Below are 21,925 nucleotides of genomic sequence, written 5' to 3'. Positions count from 1 at the left end.
AGATATAGATGTACATTTTAACACTCCTTGCTATTATATACCTGAACACAATAAAATGATACGTGAATACGATTTTTTTTGCTGTTGGAATGAATCGACCACGCTAGAAGGCTATATATAATGTGGTGTATTGGTATTTTACCTAAGATATAGAATACTGGAAAAATCTAAATGTTTGAGGAGAGGTTTCTCAATACAGATTACTGGAAAAGTTTCACATTAGTTAACAGATACAGTGATACGGTGTTTATTTATTTATTTTGATTTCAACTCGTTTGCTTTTGCCTTTCCTACCATTTGTACTATAAAGGAATTGTTGATCGAATAAAACTAAAGCACATAACCATATGATTAAACCAGGCCGTTTTATGGGTATAACTCTAATTATGTTTCTATTATTTTATATATCAAACACTATCCTACGCCTCCGATATGTCTGTCATATCTAGAATAATAAAAGAGTCCGTCTGTGTAAGTGACAACTATATATATATATATATATATAACTGAAGATGAAAGAACTTAAAAGACCTGAAAAGAATGAATATATAGCGTTGTAAATCCATAAACTTACTGCTGTACCAGCAGGGGACGTCTATTTGCATCTGTTCAATGTATTTCCGTCAGGGTTTTCTGGTAGCATTTGATGTAGGTTTTCTTGTAGTTTGTCCAATCAGTTACATTATAATTGTATTTAGATTGAGTTATTTTATAACTCTTACAAGTTTTTTTTTTAATTTCGCGTAAAGCTACCTAAAGGCTATCTGCGCTAGCCGTCCCTAATTTAGCAGAGTAAGATTAGAGGGAAGGCAGCTAGTCATCACCACACACTGCCAACTCTTGGGCTACTCTTTTACTAACGAATAGTGAAATTGACCAGCACTCGACTCGTAATCTGTGAGGTCGCGATTCGAATCCCTGTCCCACCAAAACAGTTTTCCGTACAGAAAACTCCAAAACGTTGTGAAAATTTTGCCATTTATGATACACACACACATATATATATATATATAGTTAGGAAAACGTTATTATTTTACATCAGGTATAGATAAATATATCTTGAATTACAGGATAGGAATTACTGATATATAAATGAACGAAAACTGCACAACAAAAATGTCACAGTTACCAAATATCTGAGACAAACAAAGTGATTAAACAGTATCAAACTTGAAATGAAGGCAGTGAATGAGTTCGAAATATTCTAGGCTTGACATGGCCAGGTGGTTAAAGGCACTCGACCCGTAATCCGAGGATCACGGGATCTAATTCCCATCACACTAAACACGCTCGCTCTTTCAACCGTGGGGGCGTTATAATGTTACGGTCAATCACACTATTCATTGGTAAAAGAGCAGCCCAACAGTTGGTGGTGGGTGATGATGACTAGCTGCCTTCCCTCTAGTCTTACACTGCTAAATTAGGGACGGCTAGCGCAGATAACCATCGGGTAACTTTGCGCGAAATTCAAAACAGACATTTTGTTGTTATTAATTTGACAATCTGGGGTGGAAACTTTGGTTTTATTTTTGTATTTTTAGTGTAAAAAGGCATATATGAAAATTCTCGTGTCCTCCTACTGGAGGTATAATATAAAATGACTACGTTTTCCAAAAAGTTTATGTTTTCCGACATTGAACAAAATAAACCACAAAAGGCATCTAAAGAAATGTGTTCATTTTTGAAAGCATATATAAGGTGGGAGTTTCTGTTTAATATAGATATATACAGCAAATTAAAATATTATTGATGAACTAGATAAATGAAGATATTCAAATAATAATGATAAAAGAAAAAATGTTTTCACATCATTTTGTCACAAAAATATATCAATGAGCAGAAACGAATGACAGTGTCAAAAAGTTCAAGAAATACTGTTTTACTTATACATAAATCAACTCCTATAAAGCTATTTTATCTTACGTTTTGTAGTAACAGGTTTCAATAAGAACAGTTCCTTATTTCTATCAGACTTTAATTCATCCCTCTTGTACCTCCTCTAATAGTGACATGATGTTTGGTGTTCGAATCTAGGATCTACGTATCATTTCTCGGAACTTGTATTTGGCATGCATTCTCAGGGCTCTTCGAAGAAAAAAAATCGAATATGGCCCAATGTTACTTCTGGAGGTCTTTTATCCCTTCTCGCAGAACTGAATAGACACATTGTTCAATATATTAATCATCAGGCCAAACGCTAATCTTCGATAAATGTCGAATATTTGAATTTGGAAGCATTTTTTATAATGTAGTGCTTAAAACGTTTTCGGTACTCAAAGTGAAATATTGTCTCGATTTCTAGAAATTGAGTAATAGATTACTTTCAGCGAGTTGTTTAATGGCTCATTTTCCACACACTACTAGACGTTTGTCTTCAACAGATTGACTCATTTTCTATAGCTTAGGTAGTAGGTTTTATGGTAGTGCAAAGTACAGGGGTTACTTGCAATTTTTACACGTTAAACAAACTATACTTTTCAAAATGTGGTAAAGACTCACTTTGGAGAAAGGGTTTCCATTCATTCTAACGATTTTATTCGTCATTCTAATTATGACAAACGTTACTCAACTGATGTTTCTAAATACTTGATCTGTGTTATAATATATCACTTCTCTAGTGTCAAAGGTGAGTTGGATTCTGCAGTTCGATAACCGTCCAAGGTGTGAAGTTGAGCTATTTTATTGTTATCTGTCATAACGGTATATCACACTTCATGGGAGATGGCTATAACTTTCAGAATCTAATAAACATGTGTCATGACCCTGAGTTATATTCAAAAGGGAATGAGAATTTACAACGATTAATCCACATATATATGATCAGACTTACATGCATCAACTTAAAAGATTTTAATTATCTTTTTTATTGACAAACTTGAATGCCATGAACAGATCCATTGGACTTACCACCATCCATCACATGAACATTGTACCAAATAGAAGAATCATGCACTCTAAAATTGGATCACTAATAGCGATTGGCAGATGTTTTCCAGGAGTTTTAGTAAGAACAGGAGCTTCTGATCCGTTACTTACGATGTGTCATCTTCATTTTGTGGTATTAATGTATGTGCGATGTACTTGATATAATCCAGTTAATAACTGGATGATAATTTCAACTTGGATACTCAGGTATTATGAATATATATGTATGTGTATAAACATATTTATAAGGGTATTAAATATGGTAATATTGTATTACATGAATAAGATCATAAGACATTATTTAAAATAAAATATCACGAATATCATTTCTTTTCTCACGAACTAATAATCTGAAAGTCCCGGGTTCAAATCCTGGTCGCACTAAACAGGTTCACCCTCCCAGCCGTGGGGTGTTATAATGTGACGATCAATCCCACTGTTCGTTGGTAAAAGAGTAGCCCAAGAGTTGGCTCTGTGGTGGTGATGACTAGCTACCTTCCCTCCAGTCTTACCCCACTAAATTAGGGACGGCTAGCGCAGATAGCCCCTCGAATAGCTTTTGCGCGAAATTCAAAAAAAAATAAACAAAATTTCTCACGAGTGACGACCATTGTAAATGTTAGGTATGAGTAAATTGTTGTAGAACTGTCAGACTATTACAAAAGGCCGCAGGCCTAATAGCTCTCTGCAGCAACTTGTGGTTGTACCTGTTTGGAAGGCGTTTATTTCTACTACTAACAATAATGATATTGTTTGTTCTCTTTAATAATTTGAAGTACATATTGGGAGAATTAACACACTTTAATAAAGGTTTACAAAAGCGTATTTTGCTCACCAAATAAGTAATAAAAGAATTATTATTTTTTTACAAATCCAACAAACGTTTTTTCTCAGGTAGCTGTATGTTTAATATTAATGAATTCCCAACAGTGATAAAACAATTGTATATATTAATTCTGATTCAAAGGAGAAACGTTTGTTGAAATTAAAATATTCTTGATTTATCTTGAATGTAAGGTCTTTTCTCTAAACTTTACAATAATGACAATGTCAACATGTGTTTTCGGTTAATAATATCACCATAATGAAAAACAAAATGTTAAGTTGTAAATGAGAGATTTTATTTCATATTCCTTTTAGATTGTTCGTTTACAATGTTTATCTCAAACTTTACACCTAATAATTTTGCATCGTTAACTTTCGTCACGTGAACCATAATATAGATTGAATGATCACATAATGAATTAAAAAAATAAATTTTAATATCATCATTCAGATCAACAAAAAACGTGCGCTTGAAAATAGAAAAATCATAGCTACGAGTTGTGTCTTAAAAATTTTAATTAGTAGTAAAGCGTCCTACAGTGCAACAGCAGTAAATGTCTTCGAAATTAAAATGCTAGAATCATGGATATTATTCCTTTCAGTGTGGTCCAACATGGCCATGTGGGTTAAGGCGTTCGACTCGTAATCAGAGTGTCGCAGGTTCGATCCACGTCGCACCAAGCACATGCCTCGCCCTTCAGCCGTGGGAGCGTTATATGGTAAATTCCATTATTCGTTGGTAAAAGAGTAGCCCAAGAGTTGGCGGTGGGTGGTGATAACTTGCTGCCTTCTCTCTTGTCTTACTCTGCTAAATTAGGGACGGCTAGTGTAAAAGCCTTGTGTATCTCTTTGCGTGAAATTCTAAAAACAAACTTTTTGGTGAACACAGCACATACCCCAATGTGGCTTTATTATTAGAAAACACACTCTTGCTACGAAACTTTTATTCACTCCTACTTAATTTCAAATGTTACACATGTATGTCATAAACCACTGAGCTAAAGAAACCAGGAATGATAAACTGAATCGAATTTGAATGGATAAACTGATAAAATTGATACTGCATGAACCGCGCCCACCTCAGTGGGTCAGCATTATGTCTGCGGACTTACAACGCTAGAAACCGAGGTTCGATACCCGTGGTGGGCAGAGCACGTGGTAGATAGCCCCGTGGGTAGCTTTTTGCTTAATTCAAAACAGCAACAAATCATGAACCGAAATTGGAAAAAAAATCGAATAAAAGAAAACAACTCATGATATAAAAACGCAGAACGTGAACACAGTTAAAACTCATTAGATACAAACACAGTACACGTGAACACAGTTAAAACTCATGACATACAAACAGTACGTGAATGTCTATGTCTCCTAATGATGTTGAAACAGATTATTTCCTCCACACGAGTCTAATTAGGATTAAAAGAAATCTCTTGGTGTTTGAGTATAAAATCAAAAGATAAACTAATATATTTAATAAAAACTATAATGTAGCCTTACAACTGTAGTACCATCTTCCTTGATTACTGTGACAAAGCCTTGCACATCTCCGACAAACACGGCTCCATCAGCAATGGTCAACAGTGCTGTTGGCCACACACCAACGGTAACTTGGCCTTCTGTTGAAGTTATCTCAGACACCAATTTGCACAAAGGCTACCAGAAAAGTTGATTTTAAATTAAGGTAATAGAGTAATTATAGAAAATCAAGCAGAAGTAACAGATACTGCAGTTAAAATGTAAATCTTATATAGCCTTTTCACACAGAACTAATACAATTAGGAAGGATGTTGTGTTTCCACATCAAAAGTAATGATACATACAAAACAAACTTAAAGACTTTTACTTCAGTTAGAGAAATAGAGGTTGAAGATAAGTGCAACTAAAAATCTAAATCAGCTAAAAATTCTGAAAGACAGAAAAAATTTCTTTTAAAATTGGTTTATAATCAACACATTATATGTCATTATACCTTCATTTTGAAACAACATATGTAACTGACCAATGTCTAGATAGTTTTACTTTACTCTGACTGAACATACATAACTTTTAAAATAAATGTTTTGAAAACCTGTAACAGTTAAAATTCTGAATAATTGCTCATACTCTAGTTCTCACAACCCACAGCTCAGTGTGGTAACTACAGAAGATTAATGGCATACTGTGGCTCAAACCTTAGTCCTCACAACCCACAGCTCAATGTGAAAACCACAAGGTCATATCAACCAAAATACAAAACATGCATCTAGAAACTGTCCAAAACTATAAAGAATCTCGGATATCACTAACAGCTTTTCTTATAACTGCATTTAAATAAATATGATAAATAGTGGTCAATCTTCAGCTCAGTTTAAACTTATCACCTGTTGAACACTAAATCAAATCTGCAACGCAAAGATGTTGAGCAACCATACCACTCAAAGATAATTTTAGTAATCGTTACTTCTATAAAGTCTTCTGTGAAAAGAACAGATGTCAAAACATACATGTTTTTACAATATAACATTCTGTTAAATTTTTTTTTACCTGAGGATTACTGCAGATGTCATCACAGGAAAATGTGTCACCTTTTTTTTCATCAGCTGCATGAACATACTTAGGGTGTCTCCTAGTATTAAACATGAAGCCGTGAGCCTGATAAAAAGAACATACACAACTTAGCAGCTTGTTTTAGAATTTTTTTGCCCAGTCAAAATCACATGTTTTTATTATGAAATTATTACTCCTTAAAAAAGTAATTATTCATGTTTTGTGTCTAACTTAATATTCCTTCTTTTTACATATATTTCATTAGGCATAGCCTACAATTCCACCTATTTATGACCTCCTACAGTTGAGTAGAGACCCGTGAGTAATATTTGTGAGGTTTAATACTTGTCCCAATAACCTTAGTTAGTGTAGTCAAATTAGTTGTTTGTTCTTGATTCTGTTTGGAAGAATGACTGAATGTGGGATCAACCAATGGTAACCACAGGTTCCTAGTTTCTAATGATCCTTAGGCTTGATGTGATTAACTAATATAACCTGCAAAATTTGAAAACAACACCATGAGCTCAGTGAAAACACTTCAATCCAAATGAAAATTGTAAGTTTTGCAACTATAAGGTCAGATCCTCTAAAGATTGAATTGAATGTTACTTAATAACGTCAACCCCAATTAATTGACACTGAACAATAAAACTTCGTTCGTTTAGCATGAAGCATAACATAGAGATCACATTGTTGGGTGCCTATGGCAACACAATCTCCCTTTGATGCATAATTCATGGTGGTAACTTCACCCAATAACTTGTGCTGATTCTGAACTCTACAGTAAAATAAACACTGATTTAATCTTCAAGTATAATACAGTCAAATAACAAAATAGATGTTTATTCTGTGAAAATTATTAGTAATTTTCAATTACTAATTTGTTCATTGTTTTCGTGACAATAAATATATTCTCTTCCTGAAGTTTGACTTCTAACAATTTTTCAACTTACACCATAACTGATGGATAATGTACATGGTATATTTATACATTTGATTGTGAAGTTGGTAATAAATGCCTATTAAAGAAACACTTGTACAAATATATCAGTGTCTATGCAACCAACTTACACAACTCAAGTGTACAGGATAATGTTTTGAATGTCTTCTGCCTTTCGTCTTCAGATCAGCCTGTGCAAAGGTATTATATGTTATCAAGGTGGATGCACTTTAATTAGTTGTTTGTTCTTAACTGATTGGAAAAACGACTAAATGTGGGTTCAACCAATGGTAGCCATAAGTTTCTAATTTCTAACAAACGTTTATTGTGGTCATGCAAATAAATTCCTTTATTAATTTTATTTGTCAAAGCTGTTTGACTTGATGATTTTCTGCTCTGTCTCAGTGTGCTTTGCTTCCAGTTTATATAGTATGTTCTACAATGACTAATATCTACATTTTCATTAAACTTGTAGTGTCCTTGTGTTCTTGTTCCCAATTGTCTTTCCATTTCTCCAATGTAGTTTTGTCACCTGTTAATATTTGTTAAAGTTTGATGTTCTTCATATTTATTGTCGTGACTTTTAACCTTTTCTAATTTTACTGTCTGGTATCTTATGATTTATTCTTTATCAACTACTCTGACAAATTTCTTGTTTGTTTGTTATAATGTAAAAGGTTTGTCTTCAGAGTCTCATATAAATAAGACAACTGTGTAGAAGTAAAACAAAAACCTTTACTGTTGGAAAACTATGCAAATACTTACTTTAAAAAGAATACTGAATTAGGCCTGTTTGAGGTAGAAACTTACTTTTTTAGAGAGATTAAAAATGATTCATTTCCTTCCTTTGTATGCTGGCTAACTGTACACGGTATTTGCTTCCCCTCTGGGTGTACAAAAACTGCTGTTGTTACATTTCCTTCTGTCCACTAACATGAGAATATTATTAGTTAGAAATAAGAAACTGACCAATAATTAGTAAACTGGTATCACTCAAAGACATAAAGCAATAACCAGTGATTTTAGATTTATAACAATTTACAGTATTTTTTAACTAATGGACCTTTAATAAAAGCATATTAAACGACCATTTCAGAAACATATTACATTCATTAGAGATACAAGTAAAATCAGTTTTATTGCAAGCTTTATCAACTTTTTTTTCAAAGAAAGAAAACAAATAAAACACAATTTTCATCTTTTGTGTCATTACAGATATTGTACAGCACCTAATTAACACTTTTCACTCTAGAAATAATTGCAAATATTAATCTATTAATTTCCTTGATAATTTTGAGCACCATTAGGTAAATTTCATAACAATTTCAAGATCACAAGGTTAAAAACTCATTTCACATTGAATTTTAATGCAAACTACTTAAGTCTTTATTTATATGAAATGATACAGCAAATGGACAACATCCTATGTTCCAACTGAATCTTATTTGTACAAAAGTAATTTGTTCTGAAAAAACAATATTTTTGTTCATGCTGGTGTACATGTAAATAATTTAAACACTTCACCAACACAACGTTCCTGTAAATTTATATTAAAGAATTTTACATAAATCTATAAATTAATAAAAAAAATGACTGAAAACTATAACACCTTTGAAGAGTTGACTATTTTCCTTCTTCCAACCAGAATAGTCCAATATTTGAATATACAAGTTTTTAGTCAATTTTGAAATTCTCTTTCATATGTGATCATGTGCATTAACTCTTCTATAAAAATAACATAAATCCAGATCAGAATACCACACAGGGTTGTCCAAAAGTAATAGGACTCTATGACACACACAAAATATACGTTTTCTGAGAGCAACACCTATTCACAGTTTAAGTACAAACAAATATAAATAAAAAGAAATAGATCAGTTTGAAACCATCTTTTTTCCTTATGGGAATTCCTTATGACACCTTTCCTGTACTGACTGAAAAACCACATAGTAAGTAAGTACTATTACTTTCATATATTACATATACATGTGACAAAAAGCTAAAAATTATAACAAGACCTATGTAAAGGTTAGTTAATGTTGAAGAAAACTACATGATATTATGACATGGTGGAATAGGTTTAAAATTGCATGAAATATCGATGTAATATTTTATCTATTTATGATCCACACCCGTGAACCATACAAGTCTTCTGTTTTCTTAGTGGCATTTTACAGATTCATTCTTTTACTTTCATACTGAGTGTATCATAATTATTTTGGATAAACTGAATCTGAACCAAACTTACCTCTTCATGGCCACAGTAACTAATGGCAGATAAGCTACCGTTTATAGTCAACTCCCATATTACCAGCTTTCCCAACTCATCCCTACTGAGAATGTGGCCCATTGTCCCAAATCTATTATGTTCATTTGACCCTTGTGGTGTTTAGAATTATCATTTGTTAAAGTCTTCAAGTTCCAAAACTTCAGGGTTCGATCTTCAGAAGTTGAGATTAACTGTTCATTGTCTATCACAGCACATCCCAGTACTGGCTTACTGTGTCCATACAAGGTGCATTTTTCTATTCTCTTATAACATGAAAGGATATGAAACAACTTGTCACCTAATTCCTTAATATATGTAAGAGAGTTTAAAATTGATGAATTACTTTATAACTGTTTAATTCATTAAATATATTGAACTTTTAGAGAACGAACTCCAAATTGTCAAGTTGCGTTTTTTTTTCACATGATAAGAAAGAAACGTATTTTAACAGGACTTTACAAAATATAATGAAAAGTCAAACACAAGTATAGTTTAAAATACAATTACTAATGAAGCAGTAAAATAGAATCAGTATCTAACAATTAAAACCAAATAAGTAACATGTTGTGAAAACATAAGATTAAAACTTCTTTGCAATCACAATAATTAACCAGTGAAGTAAAGACAACCTCAGTTACAATGCTCTAAATAGTCTTATCTGCTACAATATAGTGAATATTAAATAAATAAGGAATAAAAAATTCCACCACCCAAAACTCAGAATGTTTGATTTATTACATCACACTGGATATGCATGATGTTTATATTTTCCATAGAGGTTCATAATATAAATTAGCTTGTTAAATGTTATATGTGAAAAGATTTGTAATTTAAGTCATTAGAATAAATATAATGTGTCTAAATTTCCAAATAAATATACATCAACAATTAAACATCATGTGTGTATAGGTATGTAATACTGATAGTCGAGTACATTATATCAAAATTATTTTGGGGCTACTTCATCTCAATAAAGCACACCTTGCCATGTTTGTTTATGATTTATCTGAGGACCATGCATCTTGACAATGGCTCAGAAGTTGTAGTTGCTATTGTAATACTTTCATGTCAACAGTACAGCATTCTTTCTGAAAGTTTCTTGTAAGATGTTAGTGTACAAGGATGATGGTTCCTGGTGTCTGTTTCAACAGACTCTCTCACACGAATTCACAAGCATTGCATGTGGTGACTTTATTGGCATGTCTTCATATAGAATAGCAAGAATGCTGTTTTATTCTTTAGGTGCTTGAAGTATAGAGCCATTAAATGGGAGTTACAACTGGAAACCTAATTTTGATGAACTTGTAACCTGTTGCCCTTTCAACGAAGATACTTCTGGATTATGTTGTGTACTGTTGCCTGGGGCACATGGAAAGCTACCCTCATTAGATTTTATGTGTTTGGATTCTCACCTGTTACAAGGGACAACACACTTTGCTTTCCATGCTTAAGGAATTGTTTATTGCAGGTCTCTTTCTAGATGGTCCTGGTACCCCAAGTTGATCAATAATTTTTTTGTTTTCTGTGTCGTTAAGTACATGGAATATCTCTGATCTAAGTACATATTGAAAAGGACTGTTGCATACCCTTCCTCAAAATTATTTATTTTTGGTGGCATCACACTAGTTACAAAGTGCCATGCAATGTCAAAATGAAATTCTATTACATGTTATTCCACCACAATTTTATATCAACCAAGCCTGTCACAATTTGCTGATTTAAACATTCAAATCATTTTAACATAATGCACTGAATCGTTTATCAGCACATTAAATACCTAGCGTGAACAGACTTGTATTACACACTGCACATTCAGTATCACATGTAAACATGCTTATAATGTGAATCAACTACAGTATGACACATGAACTGGTTTGCAACATACATCAAGATATTAAGTATCATTCAAGAAAGAAACAGCTCTTATCATCCTTACATTATGTAACAAATAACAACTCTAAAATACATTGATAAATAAAGAGTAAAAGATAAAATGTATCAGGTAATTTTTTTATATTTAAAAGCTGAGATATCCTTTTCATTCAATTTATGGGATTAAAATAATGTGTTGGTGAGTTTATGATAAATAAATAAAAATCCTAACTTTCACACAATAATAATTTAATAAATATTATTACACTAATCATTATTAACTGATCAAACGTTTTGTACTGGCTTTAAGAACTCAATATATATGAGGTAATGGTATAAATATTTATGGGAGGTGTGATTTCTGTTACATGCTTTCAACACTCAACTTTTGTCTCTCCACAGTGTTTCACATGCTTAATTAATCTGTGGTCATTGGCTTCAAATGTGTCTTATGCGACAAAGTTGAAAGGTCATGGGTTAAAACAGAAAGTGGTCATAACTCAAGAAATGTATTTTTCATATCGGCTTTATGATGGGTGTTGGATTAGAAACTTCATTTGAGCTCAGCCATTATTGCAATAGTGGTATCCATTTTTTTTTCATTCCTTTCTACCATTAAGAGTGCTAGCACACTCTTTGAAATATAAGACATTCTGTGCCTTCCCCAACACTCTATATATTGTGCTATACATTTGTTTTTTCGTGTGTAAAGATGTGGCACTCCCTACGAATGTAGTTAACATTAATTTCCCTCAAAGATAACAAGTGTTCAATAACATCAATTTTGGGGGGTGGAGGGAGTTATAAACCCTTATTAAAAAGTTACAAGCTACCATTCCACAAAGTCTGAGATTGGGCTACTGAACTAGTAGTAGTCTGACAATGGATAGAGACACAAAATGTATATATACACACACACACATATAATTATGTTTTATAAGTGTTTGGGTGGGTGTATAAATATCAAATCTCAAAAAGGATCATAACTGTAGTTTTGAAATTTAAAAAATATGTTTTATTTAATATACCACAACCCTCTTTCCACAAGAATAATTTAGCTTGTGCTTATACTCTACTGTTATATGATTTGAGAAAATAAAAAGAATAGCTTTTACACCATGCACTTGTCATGCCATTAATAACAATAGATAATGTTTACAAATACTTACTGCAAAAGGTTTTCTGATTGTAATAGAACAATCTTCTTCTTCTGTTGCAATCAGGCCCCTGAATCGACTTTCTTTGCCCAAGTTTTCATTCTCATTTAAAGGAAGATAAATACAAGAGTAAACCTGATGTGATAGCATATAATAACAAAACTGCTGAGGAATATACAGGTTCATAATATTTTAACAACTTCCTTCTAGAGTTTGGGAAACAAAATACTAAAACAAAACATTATAGCAGGCTGTATCCCAGGACAACTGGTATAGGTATTAACAATTTTACAAAAAGAAAACAGAGAACAACATGAAGATGACCTAAGAAGGTCAAAATGTTGTTTTCTGCTTTATTCTAGTAAAATTGTTAACACCTAAACAAGAAGGCAATAAATTCATTTTTACTTAAAGTGAGTTTCTCGTCATTATAAATCAAAGCAGACTTCTACAAAATACACTGTTTCTCTTATTACTTCTACTGGAAATAAGTATGAAATAACATAGTATGGGACTACCAATATATGTAATTTTTAATGTAACTACTGCATGGATATCACCAAAATACTAGGGATCTTAAGAGAACATTCCTATAAAAACCATTTAGAAAAACGATTAATATCCAATATACATCATTCATGGTATATAAAGTAAGTGTTTGTAATCACAGTTAATTTAACTGATGTGGCTTCTTAGGCTTATGCCATCCCAGGTAACACAGAGTAATTGCAAGTTTTATTCAACTACCTATGGTCTTTTTTTGTGGGTGTTTTTAATTCGTGGCACATCATGCATAGGAAGTTATCATTGATGGTTTCAAGACGTTTATTATCAAATAATTATAAAAATCAAATGTGATTTAGAATATGTGGGAGAAGATACCACTTTGCTACGAACTGAACAACACAAAATATGAAAGATACCTAGAGGTTAAATGGAAAAATTCACATTAACTAACAAGCTCAACAGTCACTAATTGTATCTGATGACCATAAGATAACCACTGTATCTTCTCAGTGTTATTCATATAATATCCAGGCAATTTGTACACACACATTTTTTATGATTTAAAGTTTTCTCGAATCAATCATCTCTCTTTAACAGTAAAGCACCAAACTGGTGAACCAATGCATTGTAATCTTTATAAGCAATAATATAAATCAAGTATATTTGATTAGCTATGCTCATTTAATCCAGGTTTATTTTTAGATTTTAGTTCTTCTCTAAGTAGAAGAACTTCTCTAACTGCTGTAACCAGAAGTTAATACTAAATCTTCAATTGTTATAAATATATTATTGGCACATTTGTCATTGTATGACATTATTAAACCTTAGGAAAGTAGAAATCATAACAAAAACAAACTTAGAAGAATGAATACAATTTACCTTTCTGCAGGGTAAAAGCTGGGTAGCTTTTGTGGGAATATAACGCAGGTAGACTGGTAATCAAATTTCCATTTATATTCCATAATGCTGATGAACCATCTACACATCCAGCAAAGATGTAACCTCCCTGAGAAACAGATTTATTTATATATTTGCATTTGAGTTATAGCTTATATATCTGCCTGTCTGTATCTAGATAAACACAAGTCCACATTATAAATATAATAAAAAATGATGATTTTATGTTCTAAATTCAACTTTAAGCCATGATTGTGAATATCTATGCTGTCATTTTTTATTTAATCATATCAGGTTTTGTGTAACTGAAGCCATCTGAACAGTCAAAAGTGACTGTCCCAGGTTCATACCAAAAAAAAAAAAAGTTTAGCAGAAATAAATAAATTATAGACTATACATGATTTCAATAATATAATTTTGTTTTACTGCAAAGTTAAACAATAGGCTATCTCCACTCTGTCCATTTTGGAAAATCAAACCCCAAGTTTTAGCACTAAGTTTGTAAACTTACTGTTGAACAACTGAGACAAGGTTTATGTTATGGAACATTTAGTAGTTAGTAAAATAAAACAAATGTTACTGTAAGAGCTTTAACATGGATTGAAATAATGACATTTATCAAGTAATGTGTTACACATGGTAAGATAACTTTTAAGTAGATCAGTTACAACTCATTGTATTTGAATTAAATCATACATAATTACTTTATCAACTCAAATAACAATGGGTCATAATGGACACAAGTGAATTCTACCTAAAAATCACAATTTCACTAACAATGGGTCATAATGTGCACAAGTGAATCCAACCTAACAGCCACAACTCAAGAAACAATGTGTCACAATACAAGTGAATCCTATCTAGAAACTGTAACTCAACTGATAATAATTCTGAAGATACATTTACACATGCAAGTTAAAACATACTTATGCATCCATGCACACACATATATATTTCTCTTTTGTAACTAATACTTCTCTCGTTCTGATGTAAGGTATAGAAAAAACTAAATCTTCCTTTGAAATATTCACAAAAGTTTCTAAGTAAATACTTCAAGGGTTACTATTAAACAGAAGTAAAAACAGTTTAATGCCTTCAATACATTTCAATACAAAGGATTTATTGGAGAGCAGAGATACCAGTAGGGGATATATAAACAATGGTGATAGTTCCCAACTCTTGGAAGGAGCCAATCACAAAGTGTCTTCAAGTTTTTTTAAGTGCACAATTTAATACGTATTTTCATGGACAGTATGTAAATTTGAAGAATTTAATACATTTTTTGAAAGAGTATTTAAAAAGCATACATTTTTGAATCACACTGTTTTTCTAGAGCACTTTATGCAGTTAAAGTTATACTATAACTACATCTCAGACACACTCTTTTTTTTTATATACACAATGGATTTTGAAGAAAGAAAAATAAAGACTTCATGACTGCTTGTATTATACTGACCGGAAAACAAGATCCCAGCATGAAGTGCAGCTTACCAAAATTTTTAAATTTTAATGACTTAAAACATGAATTATTTCAATATTATCTGAATAAATTGTAAAAAGAGAACACATTCAAATAGGGAACCATAGATATATTTGGTACCAGGCCCACAAAAGAGTCTATCTCTTTAGTAACATGACTTGAAGTCTCAACCTGTAGATTACGAGCTGAGCACCCTAACCACCAGGCCATGCCAGGTCTAGGAGCCTTGAAAATAAAATTTGAAAAGAAGGGTGAATTAAAACATTAAATGCATATATATATATATCTAAAAATTCACCAACTTTCTCAAATCATTTCCCCAAAGCAACATAATGGTACCAGAAATGGCTTATATGGCTCAGGCATCTTTCAAACAGTGACAAAGTATTTAGAAGGAAAAAAATTACATTACACGTTATCCTTTAGTTTTTATTAATAAAGATTTAATCAGTGTTTTTCAAACTAAGCAGTTTCTAGATGGAAACAAGGGATGAATTAGAATGATCACATTAATTATAAGCTTGTTAAGAATACATTTGGAAGTTTAAAGAATGATAAAGCTCCTGGATACAGATAATGCTTCTTCAAGAGTTTTGAAAGAGATTAAGTCATGATCATGTGAGCCATTTGCTTTAAATCTTTGTAAATCCTTGAATATAAGATTTCAAGTTGGCTAATGTCACTTCCGCTTTCAATGGAGGTAATAGAAATTGTTCCAGTAATTATTAATTATGAGTCCATTAGTCGCATGTCAGTGGTGATAAAAGATGCTTTGGAAAGTCACTTAAAACTTTTGTTGAATACTCAGCACCTTAATAACTTTTAACACTATATCAAGAGATTACTTTTGTGTAGGTAAGGGTAAGATGGTGTATCTGGATTTTCAGAAAGGATTTGACAAAGTGCCACATAAAATGGTTGTTGAAAAATGTTATCTCAGTAGCTGTGGTGAATAGGTTGGCTCATTAGATAGAAAGCTGGCTAGACAGAAAAAAGCAAATAGTTGTTATAAATACAGCTAGGTCAAACCAGACTAATGTCACAAGTAGGGAACGTCAAGGCTCAGTGTTAGCACATTTGTTGTTTTTTTTATTTACTTAAGTGACATAGATGAATAAATAATCTCTTGATATTTTAAATTTACTGACATTATTAAAGTTTTGGGTGTTGTTGACTGTGAAAAGGACGCTGCTGCTTTACAAAAAAATTTGGATTAGTTAGTGCGCTAGGCAAAGAAATTGCACCTTGTTTTTAATTCTAATAAATGCAATGTATTACATGTGGTGTATCACAAGCTGAAATTTAATTTAACATTAAAAGTATTACAGAAGAAAAAGATCTCAGTGTCTTCCTTATTGATCATTAATTTTTTTAAGCCATCCAAACAATGTGCTGTTACTAATGGCAAGGAAAATAGGGTTTTAGACTGTATCTTTTCAAATTCTAAATAATGTATAAAAAGGTTATAATGTCATTCCATAGGTCACTGATTAGGCCACATATAGAGGTCTTTACTTCAGTACGAATATTGAATTATTGGAAAGGGCATCAGAGGAGAAGTACTACTTTCAGATATGAATGCAGTTAATTTAAGCAAGTTTAAGGGAAACCTTAAAATATATTTGAACGATAATGGCTAGCTTTGAGTTTGAATCTTTTTTAAGGCTTTAGTTTAATTTAGTGGATAAGACAATCCAGATGTATCAAAAATTTTCTCGTTGTCCTTTAATGTTATAATTATTAAATATAGAAAAAAAATGTCCATTCTATTCAAAGGTAGAAACATGTTTGGTTGTTTATTTTTAAATTTCAAAGTTCTTCACTTTTGTTATTACATTTTATGCATTATCACTTATAAAGAGTTGGTTATTAGTGATAACACACTTAACCAAATGTTTATAAGTGATAATACATATTAAAAAGATAATTAACCAAATGTTTATAAGTGATAATATACATTATAAAGATGATTAACCAAATGTTTACAAGTGATAATACACATTATAAAGATGATTAACCAAATGTTTACAAGTGATAATACACTTTATAAAGATGATTAACCAAATGTTTACAAGTGATAATACACATTATAAAGATGATTAACCAAATGTTTACAAGTGATAATACACATTATAAAGATGATTAACCAAATGTTTACAAGTGATAATACACACTATAAAGATGATTAACCAAATGTTTACAAGTGATAATACACATTATAAAGATGATTAACCAAATGTTTATAAGTGATAATACACATTAAAAAAGATAACAATTAACTAAATGCTTATAAATGATAACACACATGAAAAAAGATAACAATTAACCAAATGATTTAGAAGTGATAACACATATCAAAAGAGGCAAGTTTTAACTAGGTTATCCTATTCATAAAAGTATAGGCAATCTAAAAGCAAAACAAAGAAACTTGTTCTGCACTTACCAAGAAATTATCCTTCAAACTGCAGGATGTGATACAATCTAAGTGGTAGTCACTTAAAGACTGTTCTAAAACAAGGTTTACAGATCCTCACCAACCACATCACCTTTTAAGAGAAGTGTGAAAGATAGAGTATTCCATACCTCCATATTACCATATGGTTTATGTGGCCATAACACCTGTTAGGTCAACTTTCCTTTTGGTATATGCATTTTGGGACACCCTGTATTTACCATTATCATCAACCCTGGATTAACTATCACCAATGTGTAATTGGACAGTTTGTTTTCACAAGGGCTATCTCCACTAGCCATCCCTAATTTAGCAGTGGAAGACTACAGGGAAGGCCAGCTAGTCGTCATCATCATCCACTGCCAACTCTTAGGCTACTTTTTCACCAATAAATAGTGTGACTGAAGTCACATTGTAACACATCCATTGCTGAAAGGGTGGGCATATTTGGTGAGATGGGGATTCAAACTCACAACCCTCAGATTACAAGTCAAGCACCCTAATCACTTAACCATGCTGGATAATTAGTCATTAAATGGTAATAATAACATCAACATATTTTAAAGCTGGTTATCTAGATGCTATAAATAACCATGGTAAAACCAAAGCATATACCTGTGAAAAATATTAACCTTTCTTTTCATGTTCAAAGGGAATGAAACACATGTTTGTTTGTTTTTTAATACAACACTTACAAACCTAGTACTGGATATGTAAACATCCCTAGTTCTGATGGCTTGATTAATTTATAAAATTCCACAAGCATTGGTTAGTATTAATTTAATATTTTTCTTTGCCTATACAGAAAGTAGTGGTTAATAAATTAAAACTAAAATAGAAGATAAAGAAATAATTTGATAGCATATGATAACATTACTGGTTGGATCACATTTTCAGTCTTAAAAGTTCTTGTGAATTTTATATGTGTATACTGACTAAAGGTAAACTTTTTTAATGAATGTAAATTTTCTTTTCAAAATATAATTTAATTATGATATTCTAATAAAGGTTTGAGATCCAGGATACAAATGAACTCCATCTGATACTGCCCAAAGACATTAAATAAACATAACTATAAATAATAAGAGAGACTTTTACAGGTGCTTTATTTATGTATAGTAATTTCTTAAGATTCACAGTTCTATCAAGATGGAAATGGATAAAGGATCTTAGCACTAGAAAACCTACAGTAAGTTTCATTCACAGGTACAAGATTAATTAAGAACAACAGTCAAGTTTAATATCTCTCTAACAGTTTTAGTTTAGTTTCAATACCTGACACATTCCTGTATTAGTATGGGTTGTTTTAGTGTTAAAAATTTATTATGAAAAATAAATATATACGAAACTATTCTTTCACTTGAATATATTGCACTAGCAGAACCACTTTAACTTATTCTTACATCTTCTCACGTAAGAATATTCCTGTAGTTTTGAAACATGTACACAAAGATAGTTATCTTGAACAAAAACATTATAAAATAAAATTCAAGAAAACAACAAAATCCCAGGTTTGAGGCTTGTTCCTAAGTTTGTAAACTTCACATTAAAATCCTTTCTTTGATACCATCACTAGTCACTACTCAGAGATCATACACAACTTTTATGCAAATAATATTTATTTAACACTGACTTAGAAAGAAAATAATCTTTTCTATCCATTCATGTTTAGCCTATGGTTTTATCTTGTTTGAAGGTAATATATACAAAAGTAGAAACCTCCATCAGTTGCCACATATGCTAAAGTTCAACCACAATGCCCATGAGAAGTGTTTTTTTGACTAGTGAGAACCTCAGTATAACTGGCATGGGAAAAGGTATTCAATCTTTAGTCTTGTTATGTAATACTGCAAGTGTATAAAAACAAAAATAATAAACATAAATATCATAAAAACAAAAGTTTCACTCATCAAATTAAATGCAAATGAGAGAAAAAAAAATGACATATCTTTTCAATGCAGTGCTAAGAATGAAGTTATCACAAGTGCATTGGAGGAGTTATTGCACATGAAGGATGTGTTGTTTTCCTGCTGCTGAAGGACTGTTTTTGCATGATGACATCATAATGCAACAGTGCAGTTCATATGAGTAAGTTCAAGTCTAGTGTCATGAAAACCTCATAGGAGATACAAGAGAGGAACAACATTTGTGTGAAGACATGGATTACCATCTCATAAAAATCATTACTGAATCAATAATCCAGCTACTTTCTGAAACAGTATAAACACTGATGACAGAAACTATTGTAGTTATTCTACTAAAAAAAAAATACTTGAGTTTTTCTAGTGCTTTCTAACCTCAAATATAATAATCATAACAAAATAAACCACACTAACTTTTTGCCTTTACAACTGAACAAGCAAACAGTTCCATCCTGGTAGCCCACTTGTAGGTAGCTTCCAACCTGACTCAAACTAGTTATCATTCTTTTCATTTTCAGAGCTTTTATGTCTGTCATGTCCGAGCCATCTTCTAGCAAGACAACCTAATAAAGTAAACACAATATTCATTCACATAATTTTAACATAGTTCTCTACCTATTATCTCAAATAAACGTTACAAAAAGGACATTCTAAAATTGTTGTAGAATTTGTAATTTAAAATAAGATAAGAATCAATAAAACAAAATTTGTGCTTTGATTTTAAATCCAAAAACCTTAGAAAAAGCATTTTAAATTTTGAAACAAAATTGGTGTTCACTAAATGTCTGTAGTTAATATATTTCAACCAACTATAATATACTTTTCACATTATAAGCCTTATTCAGTATCATTTATTACTCAGTTTATGGAGGGTTAAATCTTCAGCCAAGCAGGTTCAATGCTTATATTTACACAACAAAAACTGAATGGATTACAGAATTACATGTAGTTTTGTCACTGGGCTTAAATGCTAAAATAAATTATAAGTGGAGGTATATAAACAACATGATTTTATACTGTTGATTAACAAAATCAATATTTTTTATTATTGGAACCTCACCTTTATGTGTCCAATTTTGGATGCAACACATAATCCACACAGAGCACCAGTAGAAGATGATTGACTGATTTAAGGAAATGTTGTTTCACATTGCTCCCGTATGTATTAACATCTAAAAGTATTTTTCATTTAAAATTTGTATTAACTTGAAGAGGCATAAAAATATATTTAGCATTTTCACACAAGCATTCACAATCAAAATCCTTAAGCTTATTCAGTATAACATCATCGTCTATATATTCAGGTACATCCATGAAAGACACAGTAATAGTTCGCTTAGTTATACCATTTGCAGAACATTGTACCCCATTAACAACAAGACCAGCATCGATAGCCAGGTCCACATCAGCAGGGAGAACAAAAGTTACCTCATAACCTCCCGGGCGATAGCAACAGCAGTAACCGACGAAGCACCAAACGTAGTAACAACAGAATGGATAACGTCCCCATGGCTTGAATTTGTCGTTTCCACAAACACTGTGCGAAGCATAACTTCCATAACCTTCTTTGTTGATGAAGACATATTCCAACAAATTGCAAAAAAGCCAAAAAAAAAACTAGAAAAATAACTATACGCTCACTAGTCTTAGCTAAGAAACACACACTAAGTCAATCAGGAGCTAGAAAAAAACACTCGACAACGAGAACCGCCGCTTTCAACGTGGTATGAACGATGACAGTTTTATTCTCTTTAATATTTGGTGTTTTAAGTATTACCCTAAAAGAAAATCGTTGTCGCAGCCTAAAATTTCCTAGTTGTGAAATATAAGAGATGCTTTAGAAATTCACTGTTCCTGGAGGACGCTGGAAAGTGTAGCCTGAGTCCTAATAACTCCAGTGTGCGTTCACATCCCCGGAAGTACACGATTGTCATTTCGAGATTTGGAAACTGTCGCACGCAGGCGTGTGTGCATTGATTGACATGCAACAATTAATTGATCAATTAGGCCTCTGAGAACTTTCTCAAACGGCTTTTAGTCACATGTTGGGGTTTAGTGTTCGTTATATTTCTTTCCTACTTTCACAAAATCTGGTATTTTCCTCTCGTTACACAGGCCTACATCCCATCACTAACAGATGTGTGGGTAGACTT

General features: G+C 31.9%; 2 long non-coding RNA genes across 2 annotated transcripts; both read right to left on the bottom strand.

Moving 5' to 3' along the window:
• Positions 1-6,346: 6,346 nt before the first annotated feature.
• On the bottom strand, positions 6,347-9,562 carry LOC143240924 (uncharacterized). The gene is made up of 3 exons (XR_013022048.1): positions 9,465-9,562; positions 8,027-8,145; positions 6,347-6,381 (listed from the first exon to the last, which is right to left on the bottom strand). It is a non-coding gene; the product is annotated as an uncharacterized LOC143240924 (long non-coding RNA).
• Positions 9,563-9,589: 27 nt separating this feature from the next.
• On the bottom strand, positions 9,590-21,673 carry LOC143239296 (uncharacterized). The gene is made up of 5 exons (XR_013021107.1): positions 20,833-21,673; positions 20,187-20,335; positions 13,901-14,027; positions 12,527-12,616; positions 9,590-9,748 (listed from the first exon to the last, which is right to left on the bottom strand). It is a non-coding gene; the product is annotated as an uncharacterized LOC143239296 (long non-coding RNA).
• Positions 21,674-21,925: the final 252 nt, after the last annotated feature.

The sequence above is a fragment of the Tachypleus tridentatus genome, chromosome 13 (assembly GCF_004210375.1).
Source record: "Tachypleus tridentatus isolate NWPU-2018 chromosome 13, ASM421037v1, whole genome shotgun sequence".
Taxonomy (NCBI): Eukaryota; Metazoa; Arthropoda; class Merostomata; order Xiphosura; family Limulidae; genus Tachypleus; species Tachypleus tridentatus.
The sequence above is the reverse complement of the archived record's forward strand: the minus strand, read 5'-3'. Positions and strand labels throughout refer to the sequence as shown.